Source organism: Polistes canadensis, unplaced genomic scaffold, assembly GCF_001313835.1.
Source record: "Polistes canadensis isolate GaletaPanama2010 unplaced genomic scaffold, ASM131383v1 scaffold_320, whole genome shotgun sequence".
Taxonomy (NCBI): Eukaryota; Metazoa; Arthropoda; class Insecta; order Hymenoptera; family Vespidae; genus Polistes; species Polistes canadensis.
Window position 1 is genome coordinate 79688 of NW_014569867.1, and position 21174 is coordinate 100861.

At 26.7% G+C, this 21174-nt stretch overlaps 1 protein-coding gene across 5 annotated transcripts in view; it reads left to right on the forward strand.

Moving 5' to 3' along the window:
- LOC106791574 (transient receptor potential-gamma protein) overlaps positions 1-21174 on the forward strand; it is an 88422-nt gene that overhangs the window by 35564 nt on the left and 31684 nt on the right. For 2 of the 5 annotated variants that reach the window (XM_014757279.1, XM_014757280.1), the window contains exon 3: positions 3381-3573. The exons of the other annotated variants lie outside the window; for them this stretch is intronic. The gene's annotated coding sequence lies outside the window, so the exon portion shown is untranslated. The remainder of the gene's footprint in view (positions 1-3380; positions 3574-21174) is intronic. 5 annotated transcript variants of the gene reach the window in all.

Sequence of the window (21174 nt, forward strand, 5' to 3'; positions counted from 1 at the left end):
AAGAAATTGCAAAGGTGCACTATTTACAGCATTGCATTCTCTGACATTTTATGAACATTTGATGGTAAATTTATAACTCGATATGGTATTCTACGTGTAGAAAAAAGTCTGTACTTTAATTAAATATGAAAATGGTTAAAAAATATTAAAAATATATTCACGGTAGGAAATCGCAGTTAAATGTTAACTTGTACAAAATGTAATATACACTTTGTATATTTATAAAGAAAAAATAAAAAAAGAAAAGAAATAAATTATAAGAAAAATTGTCAAACTTTTTGAATACGTATATAATAAATTACTTGAACTTTTCGTTGTGGTTGAGAGTCATTCACAACTTGGCTTGAATCAAGAGAACGTTCAATTCTATTGTCGGAAAATCGCGTTCGTTTTAGCTGCCAATCTTATGGGAGTACCTTTCGGAGATCGAGAGAACGATTCTCAATAGGTAGACGTTTACCGTCAGGATGAAGTATGTAAGGGAAAGAAAAAATAAAATAGGTGAGAGAAATAGTAAAAGAGAAATGAAAAAGAAAATCGAATAGGACACGCAGTAAATCTAACGACCAATCAAACGGATGAAAAGTCAACGTGATATAAGGACGTTAAAAATTTACTACACAAGTCTACTATACGTGTATATCTACCTATGTCTGTTTGTGTGTGTATATATATATGTATTTGTGTAATATACTATAGAAAGTTACGATATACGTAGAAAAATCATTCACTAAATTCGATTAACTTTCGTACCATTTCTTTCTCTTCACTATTTTACTATTTTACTATCTCGACGACATCAATTTTATTTTTTCCTTTTATTTCTGACGAAATAAGCAAAAAAAAAAGAAAAGAAGGGGTAAAGTATTCGTAATGTCAAAGAAATTTTTATATACGCGGGTTATGTTGAAAAGTTTTGAAGCTTTAGAAAACACAAAAAGAAATAAAATGATGGCAATGGTAAATAAAAAAATAAAAAAGGAAATGGAAGTTTGACCGAAACAAAATTGTTTCTAGCTAGTAACTTTTTAATTCGTCCACGTACACTTATGATTTATTTATTTATTTATTCATTTCTTTTTCGTTTAACTTTGTTTCGTAAAAGTGGATCAAGTAGGGGACGAACGAAATTTCTTTTATCTGAAACCTATTTAAAAATGTTCACTTAGCGTGTTGCATATTTGCAGTTTTGTATTATATTAATACGATATTGTGTTGCGTGAACAACTTTCACTTTAATTACGAATTCACGAAAATTTAGTACGAATCTAAATGAACTTCAATATTTGTTTCTCTCTCTCTCTCTCTATTTTTCGCATTTTTAATATATTTTTTATTTCTTGTATTGTGGGTGAGTGTGGGTGGGTAGCTGAATTGGTAGATAGAAAACAGTGATGCAATCAAGGATTAATACTTCGTTTGAATAAAATATCGATATTTATTTATTTCTATTATTGTTGCGATTAATCTCCAGAGATTTGTTGTTCTTTTTTTTTTAAATAATTCTGATTGTTTCTTTTATTTTTTTTTTGGGTTATTTATATCGTTACTTTGAAATCGAAATGATCAGACGAATCTATTCGTGATAAGTGGGTTAAGGAAAAAGTAATATTGTACAATGAATATTATTTAAACGTTCGAGTACCATTCGTTCATTCGTTTGTTCGAAAGTAGCGCGTTTTAAAGTGATTTATTTACCGAGGAAACAACACTCGGAACGTGCACAAATGAGGAAATAGAATCTCGTTTCCTCTTCCTACAAAATTGTTTCATAGAATTCTATAACTATATCTTTTAATACATTTATATATATATATATATATATAAACAATTTAATTCTCTTCGTTGTCGTAAATCGAACCATTAACAGATTTGTTTTACTTTTTCTTTGTTTTTTTTTTTCTTTAAATTATAAATTCGCAAGAAAATGAAATAACATCTTGTATTCGTTCCAATATTAAATCGTTCCTTTTAAAATAATTTCAATAATACGATTGGATATTTTCACGATAGTCTCCGTCATTCTTTTATTTATCTTTCTTTTATTATTTAAACGTGAGAAAATTTACATTATTTCTATATTATTATATTTTTTTTGTTTACTCATTAAAATGTATTTGTTTTTTTAAACAAATACACAACAAAAAATACTTTCGTGAGAATCTAATTTATTACATTTAATTTGTTTTCTTTTGTTTCTTTTTAGATAAAACTAATAATATATAAAATAAAACAAACAAAATTTGAGACATCAGATACTTTTGCCACACAAGGAAATAGTCAATCGTAGAAGTTACTTAATAGTAATCAGATATTTCCAGATTGAAAAAAATCGTATCTACACTAAAAGTTCCTATACTAAAAGTTCCTATACTATGACTTACAGGGTATCTGATTTCTAATGATCAGAAAAGATGTTACATCCTTTTTCTTCATTTTCTTTTTCTTTTCTTTTTCTCATCTTCATCTATTCACGTTAGAACTATTTTCTTTTTTATTTCTTCTTCTTCTTCTTCTTCTTCTTCTGCTACCACTAATGCGCTTTTTAGATAGCACCTTGAAACACTAGATCTTACAGAATAATTTTTTTTTTCCTACCCTGAATCGTGCACTTTCAGAATCTTTTAGCACTTTTCTATCGTTGAAAGAAAAGTGCTGTGGCTATTATCATTTGTAAAAGATCTTGGGGTTGTAATTTCTATAAAAATCGAAGATATTTCCTTTCTTTCTTTCTTTCTTTCTTTTTATTCTTTTTATTATTTTATCTTGTACGTTCAATGACACGAATGAAACATTTATTGGCATTGAAATATCCAAAAAATTGTCTGCAAAAGGAAAAGAAATCTACGAGATCATCAATTCAATTTCTTTTCGTTAATATTTCCTAAACAATTATCTTATTGTTCTTGTATTTTTATTGAAATAAATTGAATTAACTTGTTAAAAACAATTCGATGGGAAACAACCTTGTTTAGAAAACTTTATTCGTTTTTCTTATTAACTTATTTAGTTTAGAAAAGTTTGCAAATTTTTATAACAATTTTCTATCTTCCATTCTTTCTTTGTTTCTCTCTCTCTCTTTTTTTTTTCTTTTTCTTTTTTTGTTATTCGATACTCGAACTACTATTTTGTCCTCATGTTAGAAAAGTTTTCCAAACTTTCTTACATGTACGTCGTCTTTTGTATTAAAATTCCATACGCGAAAGTTGGAAGTTTTATTTATTTTCTTACACACATACACACAGAAACACATACATAAATACACACACAGTCAGATATATATATATATGTATATATTTGCGTGTGCATGTGTATGTTCTGTAGAAATTCGATTTATCGACATACAACGCCACGATTGTTTATTTCTTTTTCTTTGGTAGACTAAGAGAAGAATTTTCGTGGCAGGTGTGCCCATCCAACAAATCCCGATGGATCGGGATATTCGAACTGAGGGATAAATAAAAGAAAAGAAAAAAAAAAAATAAAGCGGGCAGATAATATAGGAGATATATCTTCTTGGAAAACTAAATTTTCAACGTTGGTCAAAGTCTCTACGAAAAGGAGAAGAAAATGGTAAATAATTTCTATCACTCACTCTTCCCTTTTTTTCGGTTTTCTTTTTTATTTTTTATTTTTCGCGAGTAGAGAAAAAAATCTGCACAACGAGAAGTTAGATAGAAAATTTTAGGGATAGTTATTAGATAAATTATTCAATTTTTTAAAAGGACAAAATATTTTTCGATAAATTAATAATTAAATCCCTCACGAAGATCAATGTTTTATTTATTAAAAGAAAAAAAATTAATTATAATAATATAATAATTAATATATAATAATTGATTATATATAAATCAATTCGAGATTAATTTATTATGTTCAAACTCAATTTAATTCTAACACATTTTTTTGTTGGATAAAAATTACGGATTTTATTCTTATTTTTTATTATTATATATGTGTCTTATTACAATTTGATATATTTATAATATTCAAACTCGATTTAATTGTAACACATTTTTTTATTATTATATATGTGTCTTATTACAATTTGATTAATTTATAATATTCAAACTCAATTTAATTGTAAGATTTTTTTTGTTGTATAAAAATTACGGATTTTATTTTTATTTTTTATTATTATATATATGTGTCTTATTACAATATAATTAATTTATTATATTTAAACTCGATTTAATTGTAACACATTTTTTGTTAGATAAAAATGAATTATCTTTGAAGTTCGATTTTTTTAAATTGGGGAAGAATGACGGGAATATAAAAATATGTCGAAGGGAGAACCACGGATTGAACAAATTGTTCATTTTCTTTTTGTTTTCCTTGTTCTTTTTACGATTTTGCACGTTTTATCGGCTTAACGACGATGGTACGCGTTAAGTTGAGATATGTAGTATTATAAAAAAGTTTGCTAAAACGGTAGGTAGTAGTTTGGGTGTAGATCATAAATTTCCTTCTATTTGAACAAAGATAAAATGAATGCATGTAAAGTTTAAGGTTTATGGTGATGTTACAGGGAGGAAAGTAAAGTGTCGGAAAAGAAATACATACATGAATTTCAAATAGACTGAAAATGAAATACTTCAGTTTATATATTAAGTATGCTTCATTAAGATCACATTAACTATAATAAATTAAAACAGAGTAGACTCAATTGAGAAATAATTGAAATCTAATTCGATCCTCGAATAATTGAACTCTTTTTAACGAAATATTTCATTACAAAAATGTACAACAATTTCGTACAAATAAATAAAAAGAAAGATTTATTGATCTTATTTTTTAACACTGTTTCATTTAAACAATGACCATTTTATCGGAACACTTATATATTATCTTGACAATTAAATTTTTTAATTTAAATATAATTAAATTACACAATAAATAATTATACAATTAATTTCTAATTGAAATAATGTTCATTTATATATTTTTCGATGATTTATTAAGAATCCTGAGCTACTGCAACCTATTAAAAATTATGCTCAAATCAACGATGCTTGCAGAAAATTATAAAATCATAAAAATCATTATCAAAAGTGTTGGTAATGACTTTGATATTGAAAATAGCCAATGAAAATTATCCAAATGATTTGAATGTTCGCTTATTATGGGACTTTTGCTTAATTATGATTATTATTATGCAGTTGGCAGGAGAAATTCGGTTTCGTTCGGTATTATCACTAAATCCGATTAACATCGAGTTTCATTGATAAATCGATTTGGAAATAGGTGAAGCTAGGTTATCTATTCACAGGGCCTAGATCCGTTTTAATATTAATCATTGGTGCCTAGCTTTGGTCAACGATAGGTATAACACATAACAACGAACGTGTACCTTTAAACGATTTATCGGTATCGAGAATATGTATATCGAAACACCTTTATTAAGTATGCTAGTTTCGCAAACAGGTATTGACGTTGTTAAGTCATTTATTTCTTGGATACTAATACCATCCTGTAGATATATTCGATATTATTCACGAAGAACAACGTATTTCAATTTCGAAAAGGGACAAAGGTTGGTATAATCGAATTAAAGGGCTCACATGGACAAATATAATTTGTCCATTTCGTATACTGGACACGTATAATAAAAAAAACTTGTGTTCTATTCGAAAAGAATACGTGATAGTATTTTTTGAAAGGAATATTGATATTTATTTCTTTAACTATTTTCTTTTTGTTTAATATTAAATATTGTTTGGAGATATAGTAATTTTTATATTATATTATATTATTATTATTAGTATTATATATTATATATATAGTAATTATTATATTATTATTATTATAATTATAATTATTGTAATAAAATCGAAATCATTTCTGTAGGGAGAATAAAATATTGTATTTGTTAAATATAAGTTGCTAATGCTGAAATATATTTGTTTTCATTCGATTCATGCTCGCGTGAAATTTCATTGCTATTTTAATATAAAGGAATTAATCCTTGTATGTATTTGTGTGTGTTGTTAATTAATTTACAATTTTTATTATTTTTTTTTTGCCCGATCCAGATGAAATTTGATTTATGTTTCAACCGAATTCCCACTGATATCTTTAATTAATGAATAAAATGATTAAAGATTAATTCTCAAACCAGAGAGTGGACAAATTCTACATAGAAAATATTAAATTCGTATAATCACAATTCGCTGAAATATTTCTACACGCTTATAATTTCTAATAAAACAACAATCGAATTTTTTGTTTGTTAGAGTAATGATGTTATGTGTTTGACTGAATAATATAATATAATGATGCATAATTATGCAATGAAAAAGCATTTGACGATTATGTATGATTTAATATAAAATATTTGACACGTAAAATTCGAAACGAAATTTCAAAAACATGTGGGCATTAAATGTGTTAAATGGGTTTAAAGTTTTATTGTATTTCGGAGTTAGGTGAAAACCGGAACAAGTGTAACAATGATTCCTCTCAGGAGAAACATTTATCGTTAACTCACAGACAGAATGACGTGAATAACTATAGCAAGAGAATAACGTGATGAATATCATCCTACGAGTATCGATAAAAGGAAATTGCAAAGGGTGTTTTCACGGTTTTGGATTGTTGCCAAAAATACGAGCTTACGATGTACATATGGGTGCATAAGAGAACCCATCAAAGACACCACCCTATCATCATTCTATTCGCTACCTCTCTTACCATTGTATTCTCCAATAACAAGCAGAGATCACCCAACGATTCGAACTTTTATTTTTCTTCTGAAAAAAAGTATGGATAAGGGATGAAAATAAAGTATATAAAAGTGTGGAAAAGAGTAAGAATAAAATAGAAATATTATTTAATTTATATATAAGATCTTTTTTTTTTGCATACTTTGTATATATTTCATTTTATATTATTTTATAATTTAATTGATAAATAAATGTATTTTATATTTATATGAATTCGAGAAAAATTGTATAAATTAGTATAGAAATAAAAATAAAAGCAACGATTATTAAAGATTACAATGATCATTTTAACAAGTGTTAGAATTATTTCATTGTAATTTAAATATTATATATTACAAATATTATTAAAATTTCTTAATAGATATGTACATAATCTTGACCAACATTTAATCAATCATATATATTATAATATAAACATTTTATATATAATATAATAAATAAATTTGAGAGATGAGACAAATTTCAATGAAATCTAAAATGTTAAAATACGATATAAATAACAACATATGAAATATACGTACATACGATTAACCAAATATATTATAATGTATAAAAAATATTTTTCTAAGATTAAAAAATCAAAAAATGATAAAAAAATGATAGAACGTGTTGTGTGAAAATGAGCGAGAAGGAAGATAAGGGAAGAACCGCGTGCGCCGAATACCGATCGATCTCGCGACAAAATTTTCTGGGGACCATGATGATGACAATACTGTTCTATTCGTACACCTAACGAATGTGTCGTGTTAGTATATATGTTAGTCTATGTAAAATAGTGAGAGAAACTCGCGGAAATGTTGGACAAGGCTTGCGTGATTGGCCTATACCCGGAGATAAGCGGTTTTACCGTATCGAGATTTGCCGGCTTTCAAAATTATATTCAAGTTAGAAATTTCAAAGATTAAATTTAGTTTCTAGGAATCTCTATTATTACTATACTAAACGTTCATTCATTTGAGAATGATTTTAATATTATACGGATGGATAATTACGTACGAGAAACAATAGAAACAGATACATTAAATTAAATAATATTTTTTTATACGATTAAACGATTAATTTTACAGGTATTCCACCCCCAACTCGAATTCTAGATTATAAAATGAATCCTCTTTGACAATAATTGATTGGAAAAGTTGACAAATATTTTGCTAATTAAATATTCGCAATAATTAGACCCTTTATTTCTTTTTTATTATTATTTAACGTAAAATATATAATTATCTATAATATATGACAATAGGATGGAAGGTAAATAAGTGTTAAACATTTATCGAAATAATATATACAATAATTTAATATCGAATATAAATTTTAATAAAGTAATATCAATAATTTAATTATTAACAAACCTTAGGAAACGTTTAAAAAAGAAATAATTATTTCAACAATTAATTTATTTAATATACTTAAATATTAATATAATAATATTAACTATCATAGAAAAGTTTAAAAATATATCTTAGATTAGCATAATGTTAAGTAAAGTATAGTAATACGAGTAGTTGTAAGAAAATAGACAGAGACACAGATAGAAGAAGAAGAAGTATGTAAATGAGGTTAAAATGATGATGATGATGGTGGTGATGATGGTGGTTCTGAAGTAAGGATTTTCTGAAGTATTATTCGCAGACAGAAAGGGTCGATTCGTGATGATACATTTATGGGATGATAAAGATGTAGTAGGAAGGGGGAGATTCATGATAATGAATCTTCTCATGACTTGATAACACAACCGGTCTTGTCAGTGTGCACATGACAGTGCCGATTGCGGTGTAGGAACGATGAACGTGCCATTTACACAACCAAATGTAGGTTAATCGTCCCATAACACCTCCCACCACCCTAGCCCTACCCCAGTTCACATGTATACACACATATATACTTGTATATGTAGATAGGATAACTGTAACTATTTTCAAGATAATCAAAGTGCATTTCTTTGACGATAAGAAAAGATAATTCGGAATTTGGATTTAGAAAATAATTCAAATCCATTTTTTTTCGAATAGTTACAATTTATTATTTTTTATTTATTTATACTCCATCCCTTTCAGGTTTGAAGAGCTTCCGATAGAAAATATTGAACATCTTTTATATACTCTTATCTTAATATATTCTAACTTAATAACAAAAACTAAACTAAAAGGAATTTTTTGAACTAACTAACACATAACAAAACACTTCTATATACAGTAGTTAGAATTTATTATTTCATGGGATATTTAATTCCATGGTGATTGGATTACGTTAGGAAAATCTTGTCTGTTGTTCAATTGGAATAATCTTTTCTGATTTCTGATAGTAAATCAAAATTGTCTAAGGATAATGGTATGAGTTAAGTTAACGTAAATTTGTATTATTCAATTGGAATAAAAATAAGTGAGATAGAAGAAGAAGTAGAAGAAGAAAAAGAAAGGAAATGAACAATGTCACAAGGGGGTAGTGTGCCCACTTCTTCCGGCCGATAAAGTCCTTCCACGTTTGAAACAATCGTCGCATGAAAGCTTCGGAAATGAGAAATTTCTGGTCAACGGAGTATAGCAAAGCTTCCTTTCTTCTCTCCTTTCCATGTTCCTTCTTCTTCTTTTTTTTATTTTACTTTTTTTATTATTATCCTTTTCCACTTGTGGACCTTTCATTCCATTTTTATATTTTTTTAGGTTCATTTTTCTTTCCTTTTCGATTCTTTATCATCAAATTGACACTTTTCTTCTTTCATCACCGTTGTTGTTTTGCGAAAAAAAAAGGGTCAATTTTTTTTAGGAAAACAAGAAATCTACGACACGTTAATAATTTCTACATCGTAAAAATGAGAATAAAAGAAGGATATTTCTTATCCGTTGACACGACTTCCGAAAAAATAAGAAAAATAAAAAGAAGGAAGTAATGGGTCTCGAGTCGTTCGTTGTTACTCGACGACAGATTTTTTTTATATTTTTCTTCAATCTTATCATCAGTCAACCCCATGAATTATTTTTTTAAGATATATGTTTGCATCTCGGTGTATATGAAGTATGCATTTTAAATTTAATTTTATTACAATGCGTGTAACAATTTCGGTTAAATAAGTGTACGTGATATTAAATATGTTTCTCGTATTTCATTCATTCATTTATTTCATAATTATATCCAATGTTTAATAATATTCAACAAATAAATAAATTTTTATTTTTCAATGGTTTTTAAAGTTATACTTCTTTTTTTTCTTTTTTTTGTATTATTACATTCGAAAGATATAATTTTATATAATAAAAACAACTGTGAGAAAAATTGATAAATTTTTTGTCCCCCCCAAAGGAATAGAAATAAAAAAATGAAAGAGAGAGAGAGAGTATAAAAAATGTTTCTACACGCGTTAATCTTCCTTCGTTTCTGATATTTCTGACATTTTTGAATATTTTTGACATTTTTCAACGTAGATCGATCGATATGATCAATAAAATCATCGTAGAACGTATATTGAAGTCTTTTAATAAAGTTAGCCATTGAACCGATGAAATGATTGGAAAGAGAAAGAACGAATAAGAATGAGTTAGTGAATGTGTGTGTGTGTTTTGAAGGACGTTTTTATTAAACGTTACTGAACGTTTCGGCTGTGCTGTGATTTTTCATACATCACACGTTAACATTTGATATCGAAGAAGTTCATTTTTTAACATTTCTACAGGACTTAACATAAATCCTAGAAGAAATATTATTTCCAATTATAATCTTAGATAAATCTTTTTAACACTAGATTTACGTACTCAACCCATTTTTGTGAATCATTACTAATTTCATTATTATTATTATATAAATGAAATGACTTAAATATTATTTTTGTTAATGTAATGAAATATTAATTTCATTATTGAAACACAATGTTTTATTAATGTTCAAATTAAAATAAAAATAATGAAAGAAACATTACGTAAATCTAATGCTAATGTAATGAAATATTAACCCTTCTTTGCATGATTTTTTCTTTTCTTTTAAAATAAATCAGGGTGATGTAATTAATGCTCTAGATTAAAGGAAAAATATTGAAAAAAATCCTAGTACTATTTTTTGACAACTGCGTTTTGTTGTACGCAATAGTCGCTTAAAAAGTTGCCAGCAACAACAAATATACAGTACAAGGGTTTTGAGTACCTTTTTTTCTTGACTAAATATTATGATTGAAATTTCCATGATCATGCAAAGAAGGGTTAATTTCATTATTGAAACACAATGTTTTATTAATGTTCAAATTAAAATAAAAATAATGAAAGAAACATTACGTAAATTTAATGTTAAAGTTAGAAAAACATTTCTAACTTAATTGTATGTTAAATTACGATGGACATTTGTGAAATTTTTAGATGGGCAATTGTGTTCTGTGGTTTTCTTGCCGCAAAACAGGCAGACAGTCAGACAGACAGGCCCACATCTCTCGTTGTTCTACATCCTAGAGATAGTAGATAGGTAGACACATAGATACGTAAACGTATATATATATATGTAACATAACGAGGAAGAAGATCGATCGACTTCACTGAGAATACAAGAACTCGATTAATCTTTAAATAAGAGCTCTACTTTTAAGTCGACTTTTAATCTCATTTACTATGCTACCATTTAATTCAACTAGACATCCTTATTAACAAACTCTTACAATAAATGAAGCTATTTATCGACTTTGATTGTTCATTATTTTACTTCTCTAATAATAATTTATTCATTTTTAATATCAAAAGTTACAATTAACATCACATCCAGAAATAAATTTCTCGCTTTTAAACATTAACTATTTCTATCACACATTTTCTTTTTAAAAATATTAAAATAAAAATACAATAAAAAATAAAATAACAAACATTTTTCAGAGATACACTATTTAATATATATTATTATAAACAATGAAATAAAAATATATATGTACCCGTAAATTTATTACACGATCGAAGAAACATTGTTGTTTCTCATATAAAATTATATAATAAATAGAAAAATTATAAAGAAAAAATACAAATGAATAAAGTAAAAAGATAAGTCTTTGATAAAGGTAAATCTTAAGTGTTGGAAATCGTTAAAAATTGACCGATTAAATAATTGACCTTTTCGGTAATGATACGTTCCGGAATTTAGTCGTTCAGGTATATCGGAACTGTCCAATGCTTGATGATAATAATGAAAGTGTCATAGACAATCATGATCTGAAGCAGGGGAACGATAAAAGAGTCGTCTCGATTTCAGTAAAACGAGACGCGTAGTGTACAAGCTGATCGATGTAATTCAAGTACAACCAAACATTTACGTTCGTCAACCAACGGAATAAAATGCGTGCCATAATGGACTATCCTATGTATATGCATATGTGTGTATGTGTGTACTTCGTACTTATCTGTTCTCCTGTAGATATATATTTATGCACACGTGTATCGAAATGTGGGTGTGTTTGGTGTCGTTGAAATTGCGTCGAACACGACGCAATTCGAGTGGGAAGGTCGATTGAAAAATGATTGATGAGGGACGAGCAATCGAGAAAAGCCAGCCAGCCAGCCAACCAGCCAGGTCGTCGAACGTTTTACAAACGACGAACCGACAAATTCCAAACTTTAAGAGATCACTTTTTTCACTCGATAATCCTTTTACTTTATTTCTTTCTTTTTTTTTATTATTATTTTTGTAATACAAACAAGAAAACTTGATTGATTCGAGAATTTTAATAGATTTCGTTAATTAGTTGTTTTTCAAATATTTAACATATTCATTTTTATGCGAGTCTAATTTTTTATCATTTAAAACAAATTTCAATATTAATTAAATATCATTAATTAAATGTTATATTGATTTATTCAACTTTATATTACTTTAATTTATGGGAGGAATAAGAATATAATAAAGAAATCGTAGAAAAATTATTGACAAAAATGAGCATAAGTTATACAACCTTTACCTGAGAATTTTCAAAGTAAATTTGAAGTCGACGTTGGGTATGACAATGTGTAAGCTGTCAGGGTGACGATAAGGAGCAGGTTACCATGTTCTGGGTTAACCGAAAATGCCACAGAAACACAAAGCAGAACACAATTCCTAACTGCAACTGATAAATCTGTTTCACTGGATAAACAATCAATGCGATTACGAAAGTAAACAGGATTAGAAAATACATGAAATAGTTTAATCAAATGTATTAGGATGCCTCATCCTAGTTTCTAGTATATTTAACAATTATAAATACAATAAATCTGCATTTGAGTATAGAAATAAAATAAAAATGGATTTGTAATATTTTGAAATATGTTAAACAATTTATAATAAAAATCAAACATTTCTCTTGTAATAATATAAATTAAATTGTGTTGTTTATACTTAATAAAAATGTAATTATAATATTAATAATAATAAGAAAATATAATATAAAAAACAAAAAGATAAAGCTAGTGTTGTAATATAATACGAGTATTTTTTTAAAAAAATGAATGAACAAACAGCGATTAATTTAAGTAGATTGAAGAAACGGTCGTAAAAACTTTGGTTAAAATTGGCATACGTGTAAGTATGTATGCCATTTTGAAATCTTTCTACTCGAACGAATATATCGTAGTCTCGTTTCTCGAGTTATCGTTAGAAAGTAAGAGAAAGGTGCTTTTATACGATGGTTGCTGCGATATTCTCTCGAACGATGAAAGTTTTGAGAAGGATTTCTCTTTCTTTCATTCTTTTTCTCTTTCTCTCTCTCTTGAGAATTTATTATTAAAAGTAAATTCACCGTAAACCGCTAGGATTTATTTCGAATGCGAGATAACAAAGACGAAACGTTTCTTCGTTCTTCTCGAGTGTCACAAACTTACGTTATCGTAACTTCTCGACCATTAAAGCTTTTATTTTATTTAAAAGACAAGACACACCAGTCAGTCGTTTCTGATCCGATAAAGGAAAAGAATTCTATCGATTGGCATCACTAACCTTGTAAAACTTATCAAATGTATTTCCATCCTATGATAAAATTTTATTCTCTGATTTATACAATCGATATTTTTTTATATCGTATAACTATTGCAATTAATTATTGTTTATAATTTAGGGTTATATTTGAAAAGATAAATTAAGATAGAGATATTTTAATTTTACCAAATAATAATCTGATCTTTTTTAAATTTAATATTTAATACGTGATTGTGTTTGTTTGTGCATACAAAATTTTAAAAGGAAATATTTGATTTTATTTATATTTAATAAATTGTACTTTTGCAAACTTTGTTTATGATTTTCAATCGTTATTATTGCTAATTTTCTTTTGGTAATTTATATTTATTAAATTGAAATATGTAATTTTTATATATTTTTTAAATGCGAGACAACAAAGTTTGATCATTTTAGAAGACAAAGTATTCTTTTTTTTTCTTATTCAGGGATTAATTCGACATTTTGTTCCTTTATTTTTTTTTTTTTTTGTATAACATTGAGTAAGTACTCTTGCAAGAAGAATGTAGACTTTATGTTAATAACTCGGAACAAGATGGTCTCTCTCGAGAGTAATTAAAAGTTCGTGTTAATTGTCAGAGATAAGTTTCGTAAGTGAGAATAGAAAATTGAGTACACTCGAGGAATTAAATGATCACTAGTAAGAAACATAAGTCAAAATATATGTTTCGTTTTGCGAAATAATCGTAAAATAAAATGAATTTTTTAATACGTTCTGTATAGAAAAACAATTCTACAAAATATATTTAAAATATCACTTTGTTATTATTTATTTAATTGAAAACAAATATATAAATTCAAAATCAAATATTAATCATTGAAATATTTCGTTCAGTGAAATTTGATTATTAAAAATATTTGTTTTTAAAACGCAAAGAGACAAAATTGTTAAATCATCATTGATCGAATTTGTCTGACGATATTTCGTATTTTTTTTAAATCAAGAAGACACGTTCCTTTATCGATTTTTTCCTACTTTAGATTTTAAGGAGAAACGTGTGAAGAAATTTGAACAGGTGTGTCTTCGTTCAAATATCAATAATAAAATTATACTTTTGTTTGTTTTAAGTTTGTTTAAGTTTTAATACGTCACCTATACTTTTGTTATAAAAATTTCAATTTCAACAGGAATACAATAAACAAATACTATTTTAATACATTCTACACATTGAAGGAAAAAATATCACAGCTGACCTATATAAATTCTTGCAAATTTTATTGGAGATATCAATGACAAAGATATAGGTGTATACATGTATGTGCATGTGTGATTCAATACAGGTATCGTGTATACTTATCACTGGATCAAGATAAATTCACGAAATTGTATTTTCAAACTAATAATACAAACAGGTGTGTTTTGGTAACTTGGGAATATTACTGACCTATATATCAGTCCTCAGAATTAAATAGAAAGTTCAATACATTTTAGTATAATTTCGTGTTATCATTCTCCTTCAATTTAAGATTAAAAAACCTGAATCAATTTGGTGATCTTTCTCAAAACGTTTATCTTTCCTATCGAAGATTTGACTAAATTCATAACTTGGTTTGAAATAAAATTGAAAAGGTTTGTGTTACTTTATATCTCGTCGTTTAAATATTTATTTGAAAAATTGTTGATTTAACGATTGATCCAATTAAAAAGTTTATTTAAATTTTGTATTATATTATTATCAGGATTTAATGAGAAATTCAATGGTAATGAATTAAAAAATAAATAATACATGTGAAAGATTAAAACAATCATGATAAGAAAGTAAAAGTTTGAATAAAAAATTGTGAAAAGTCATTGTGTGAAATACTGTATATATATAAATGTATATAAACTTATACATATACTATTAGAAGACATTGTATGTTACGAATAAGAGTATGGGTGACCGGTCGATGCACAAACTGAATATAGTTCACTTCCTGCGATTGCAAGCTGTTCGATAAAGTGGATTACTTCCGCGTAAATGGTGCTAAGGACTCGAAAAATCGTTCATTCTTTTTATTTTTTTTACCCCTTTCGATAATCGTACTCACAATTAACGAGTTTACGTTCGAGTTATCTTCGCGAGTAAAAAAATAATACAAAAAAGAAGGTAACATTATTGGTAATACTTTTTCAGTTCGATAAATTATAAAAATCTATAGTTATTGTTCGATATTATTTATCATAATTTTATTGGCATCTCGAAAAATTATGTATATTTGTAAATATTGTTTACTCGAGATAAATCATTCGAGTTTTCTTTCGAGAAACACTCGAATAAAAAATAATACCTATGAGATCGTGTTACTTTTTAAAGTTAAATAATTAAATGAATTATTAGAATGGTATTATTTTTCTAATCTTACATGCACTAAGAATAATTATTAATTTTAAAATATTTGTTTCCACAATAATTTGTAATCCCAAGTTTTCTTTCGAAAAACACTCGAATAAAATACCTACGAGATCGTATTACATTTTAAAGTTAAATAATTAAATGAAACATTAATTATACCGTTTGCTATTATTTTTTTAATTTTACATGCACTAAGAATAATTATTAATTTTGAAATATTTGTTTCCACAATAATTTGTAATCCCAAGTTTTCTTTCGAAAAACACTCGAATAAAATACCTACGAGATCGTATTACATTTTAAAGTTAAATAATTAAATGAAACATTAATTATACYGTTTGCTATTATTTTTTTAATTTTACATGCACTAAGAATAATTATTAATTTTGAAATATTTGTTTCCACAATAATTTGTAATTCGAATAAAAAATAATACCCACGATCGCGTGTATTAAATTTTTGTTTTTTAAATACGATATATAAATAAAAATAAAAATTATAAATATCGTCGTTTGTGTGATACTGTTTTGATAATTTTATCTTAACCATAGTATTCTGCAACCGGTTATAAAATTACGTTTCATTTTCCAAAGGGATGAGTAATCCAACGGAAGTCGAAAGACCTAAACGGAAAATCCGTGAGAAATCGTTAAACCGCCATCTTCTTTCCCAGCTTTATTCTTTTTCGCACATAAATTGAGCAAGGCCGTTTCTTCGTTCCTTCATCCCTTCATCCCTTCGTTCATCCCTTCGTTCATTCCATCGTTCTCGTCATTTATGATGCGAAGTTCTGCCGAGTCCTGATTTATCGGTAAAATATTGATTTTTCATTTGCTTTACAAATGAGTTAGGTGTTCCATCTTTCTTCCTTATCCTTCTTCTTGTTTTATTTTCTTTATCAATCCTTTCCTATTTCTGTCAACATGCAATTTTTGTTCATGACTGCAACTACTATTGTTTGGTAACACTAAAGAAAATTTATAACTTTGTATGTACGAGTTTTTCGGATTTAACAAATTTTTCTTACAATTTTCTTGACACTTCGTTTATGATTGTAAAGAAAAAAAAACAATAACTATAATAAACTTTAAGATATATCATATATTATTTTATTTTTATCTTTTAAATATATTCAATTAGATAATTAATGTGATAATTCATTTGTAAACGTTACGATAATATTTTATCGAATGTTTTTAATAGAATTAAATGTTTTTATTTTAAGTATTTTAATTTTAATATAAAAAATAATTATTATATATTAATTTTATAATACAGTAAAATATGAATTATTTATTCATTCAATTGCAATATAATAATAACAATAATAATAATAAATAGTAGATACTTATAGGAATTGTTCGAATAGAATTATCTGATATAATTATATTTTAATTTTAATATAAAAAATAATTATTATATATTAATTTTATAATACAGTAAAATATGAATTATTTATTCATTCAATTGCAATGTAATAATAATAACAATAATAATAAATAGTAGATACTTATAGGAATAGTTCGAATAGAATTATCGGATATAATTAAAAGTTAATTAGCGTTTGATGTGGTACAAAGCACATTAAATCTTCTAATTAGAATTAAGGGAAAGGTGAGATTCCCGTTAAAATTAGAGCGCAAGGACCGAGAACAATCCGGGCTTGGTGGTATTGGTAATGGTGATAATGGTGGTAGTAGTAATGGTGTTGTATTATGTGTATAAATATTCTCTGTTGTAATTTAACTACGAATTTATATATCCACTACGAATTAGTATCACGAGAGACATGATCTCTTATGATTTACGAATGAAATTTATTACAATTTACGTTCCCCAATGTTAAATATTTTCATTTATTCTTCTTATTATCTTCCTAGATTCGTGAAGATAATTTTATCTGATTTAAACTAATGTAAATGTAGAAAACTTGATAAATTTATTTCACCATTTGTCACATACGATTAAATTTTATTCTAATTCATATGGAAATTAAATTCTAGAAATATAAATTTATTTTTTAATAAAAATTATTTTTTTTTGCTATAAGAACAACAACAAATATTAGTTGTTCGTCAAAGTTAGAAATGTTTTTAAAATCAAAACACTCTCCTATTAGAATTTTATTATAATTTAATTATAAAATAAATTTCTTCGATCTTTTTAATAATTTAAATTCTAAATTTGTTCTTTTATTCTTCTTTATTTAACAGAACAAACATTGGTCATAGGAAAGTCATGGTTACAAATTTCGGAACGTTTCTTCGTAAACATTTTCGTCGACTTTAAAGACACGAGAAGTTCGATAAATCTTCCGTCCGCGTTTACTTCCTTGGCTTTCTTTGAACCGTCATTACTTTTTTTCTTTTCTTTTCTTTCCTTTTTATATTTTTTTTTTCGCTTGTTCTTCTGTTTTTTCTTTTTTTTTCTCAAATTCAACCACAAAACTCAAACGCGCGTAAACGTATTCTTATTTTATGCATCGAAATATCAACAAATGTTATTATCATTATTATTATTATTTTTCTCCAATCAAATAACACGATATTTAAAAAAAAAAAATCATAATACGAAGAAACATTAAATTCGAATAACTAAAAAAAGAAAAATATCTTTTCTCGTAACTCGTTAAAAAAAAAAAAAAAGAAATAAGAATAAAAGTAAAAGAAAAAGTGGTTGGAAATAAAATTGGCCTTAAGGTATTGTTACAAACGTAATTAACAACATTCCTTATCTTAGAAGCGTTACGGATAGAAGTTATATTCGTGCCACCAATTGTTCGTTCGCGTGCATTCACGACATTCACGGTGCATAAGCATCCAACAACTGCAACCAAGCACCACGTTCATTCGTTCATTCGTTAGTTTCTTCGCGTATGTTCGTGCAAGTATTATTTTTCTAATCACAGGTATTTAACATTTATATAGTACCCAATAATAATTTTTTCTATTGTCTAAAAATTATTTCAATCAAATTATTCAAACAACAATTTTTTTATTTCAAATTATTTTATAAATCAAAAAAACAAAAAGGCAAATTGCTCGGTCGAATATTTTAATTTTATTTTTCAACTGGTGCAGAATTGTGTATTCAAACTTTTCCACACACACACACACACAAAATAATAAATTACAATATAATTTTATTTCTTTATACAAATAAATTTTGTTACTTTGAATTTCATTTGTAAACTTTTGCAGGATAGTGTTAGTATATATTATTATTATTATCTACAGATATATATATGTGTGTGTGAAGACTTGCAAAGTTATTTTCAATACTCATACGAAGAACATACATGTTATGTAGGTTGTGTACGAGAAGGTGAGAGCAACAGGTGTAATATAACACACACAAGGGTCGACTACCGCATTGGCTTCCCTGCAGTGCTAAAACTCTCTCTCTCTCTCTCTCTCTCTTTCATTCTTCTGATCGACGATTAGCTAGCAGATTTCGAAAACTCAGGATATTAATTCCGTTAACGTTCTCGAGTAGGTGAAACTTGGCAAAGTTCGGCTCCTTATCCGATTTCAACTTTACGGGAAGTCGTCGATTGGTTAATGAACCTCGTCAAGTAAAATACGTTTCGCGTTAACGATTCCTATTTTTCATAGTGCGATATACTAAGTTCAACGAGGAGGAGGAGGAGGAGGTGGAGGAAGAAGTAGAAGTAAAAGTAGAAGAAGGATAAACTATCGTTCTTATCGTTCACTTTTAAATCAAAGTTTATATTCGAAACGTGCAGATAGATATACGATCGAGTTTTCCATCTTATATATTTTATCCAACCTCTTTTTTTTTTTCTAACGTCATCACTATACTTCCCTTTGCTCCCCATTCCCCTTTCGATTTTATCCCATCTTCTTCTCAAATAATTTTTTTACATTTTATTTGTAATTTTAGTCTCGCGATCTTTTGTATGGAAAACTTTTTGTATTCTTTTAATTATTATTAGTAATAATTGTAATTTTTTCTACGTGATATAAACGAGTAATTGAACTCTAATTATTATTTATTTATTTATTTTTGTTTATTATATTATACAGAATTTCGAAATATTTTTGTTTTCGAAGAACTTCTTGTTAAAAAATCACATCATAACGTTCTGATTTCATTTCTACTTTATCCAACTCTTTCCCCTGTTATATATTTATTAATAATTTTAATTTTTCTAAGTGATAAAAACAATTAATTGAATTCTAATTATTATTTATTTATATCTTTCTGTTTAATTTTTACTTTATCCAACTCTTCCCCTTGTTATATATTTATTAATAATTTTAATTATTCTAAGTGATAAAAACAATTAATTAAATTCTAATTATTATTTATTTATTTATTTCTGTTAATATTATATTATACAGAATTTAAATATATTTTTATTATATTGCCAAAGTTCTGGTTAGTTTTTCGGTCGAAAAAAAGATATCAAGTTGGGGAGGGTATTAAATCGATCGAGGAAAAGTAAAAAGTTCCTTTTTGAAAAGTTTGGGAGGACTGGGGGGGGGGGGGGGGAGGGGAATCGTGATTAAGCGAGGGGAAAAAAAAATTTCTTTTTTCTTTTCTTTGTTCTTTTTAGTCTCTCTCTCTCTCTCCAGAGAGGGTGGTGGGATGTTTTAAGGTTTTTCTTTCAGTAATATAGAACAAGCAGGATACACACAGTCATCGATCTTTGTCTTTTAACGAGTAAAGTTATAAGGGACACAGGGATAGAAGGAAGGGCCAACATCGAGATGGGAACACATCGATCGATATCGAATTTCCAAGACTAAAGCACGCAAGAAATATCCGATATATAACCAAGAAGGAATCGAATTTGTGTGTTAGCTGCAGGTGCAATATATCGTTGTATTGGTATATACTATACTGCAATATATATATGTATATATATATATATATATGTATAGTAAACGTTGTTATATCGATCTAAGCTCGCATGTAAACACGCGATTCACGTCAAGCTCAATGACCTGAAACAGGTCGCGAAATTTCGCGAAAGAAAATATAACTTATGTGATAATTTATCTTATAATTTTGTATACAATCAAAATTATTCATTTTTATCTATTTGATATTTTATATTAAAATATTTTCATGACTTCTTATACTTTTTCTTTGAACAAATTCTATAATTTTATATTTTATTTTTAATTGATTTATTT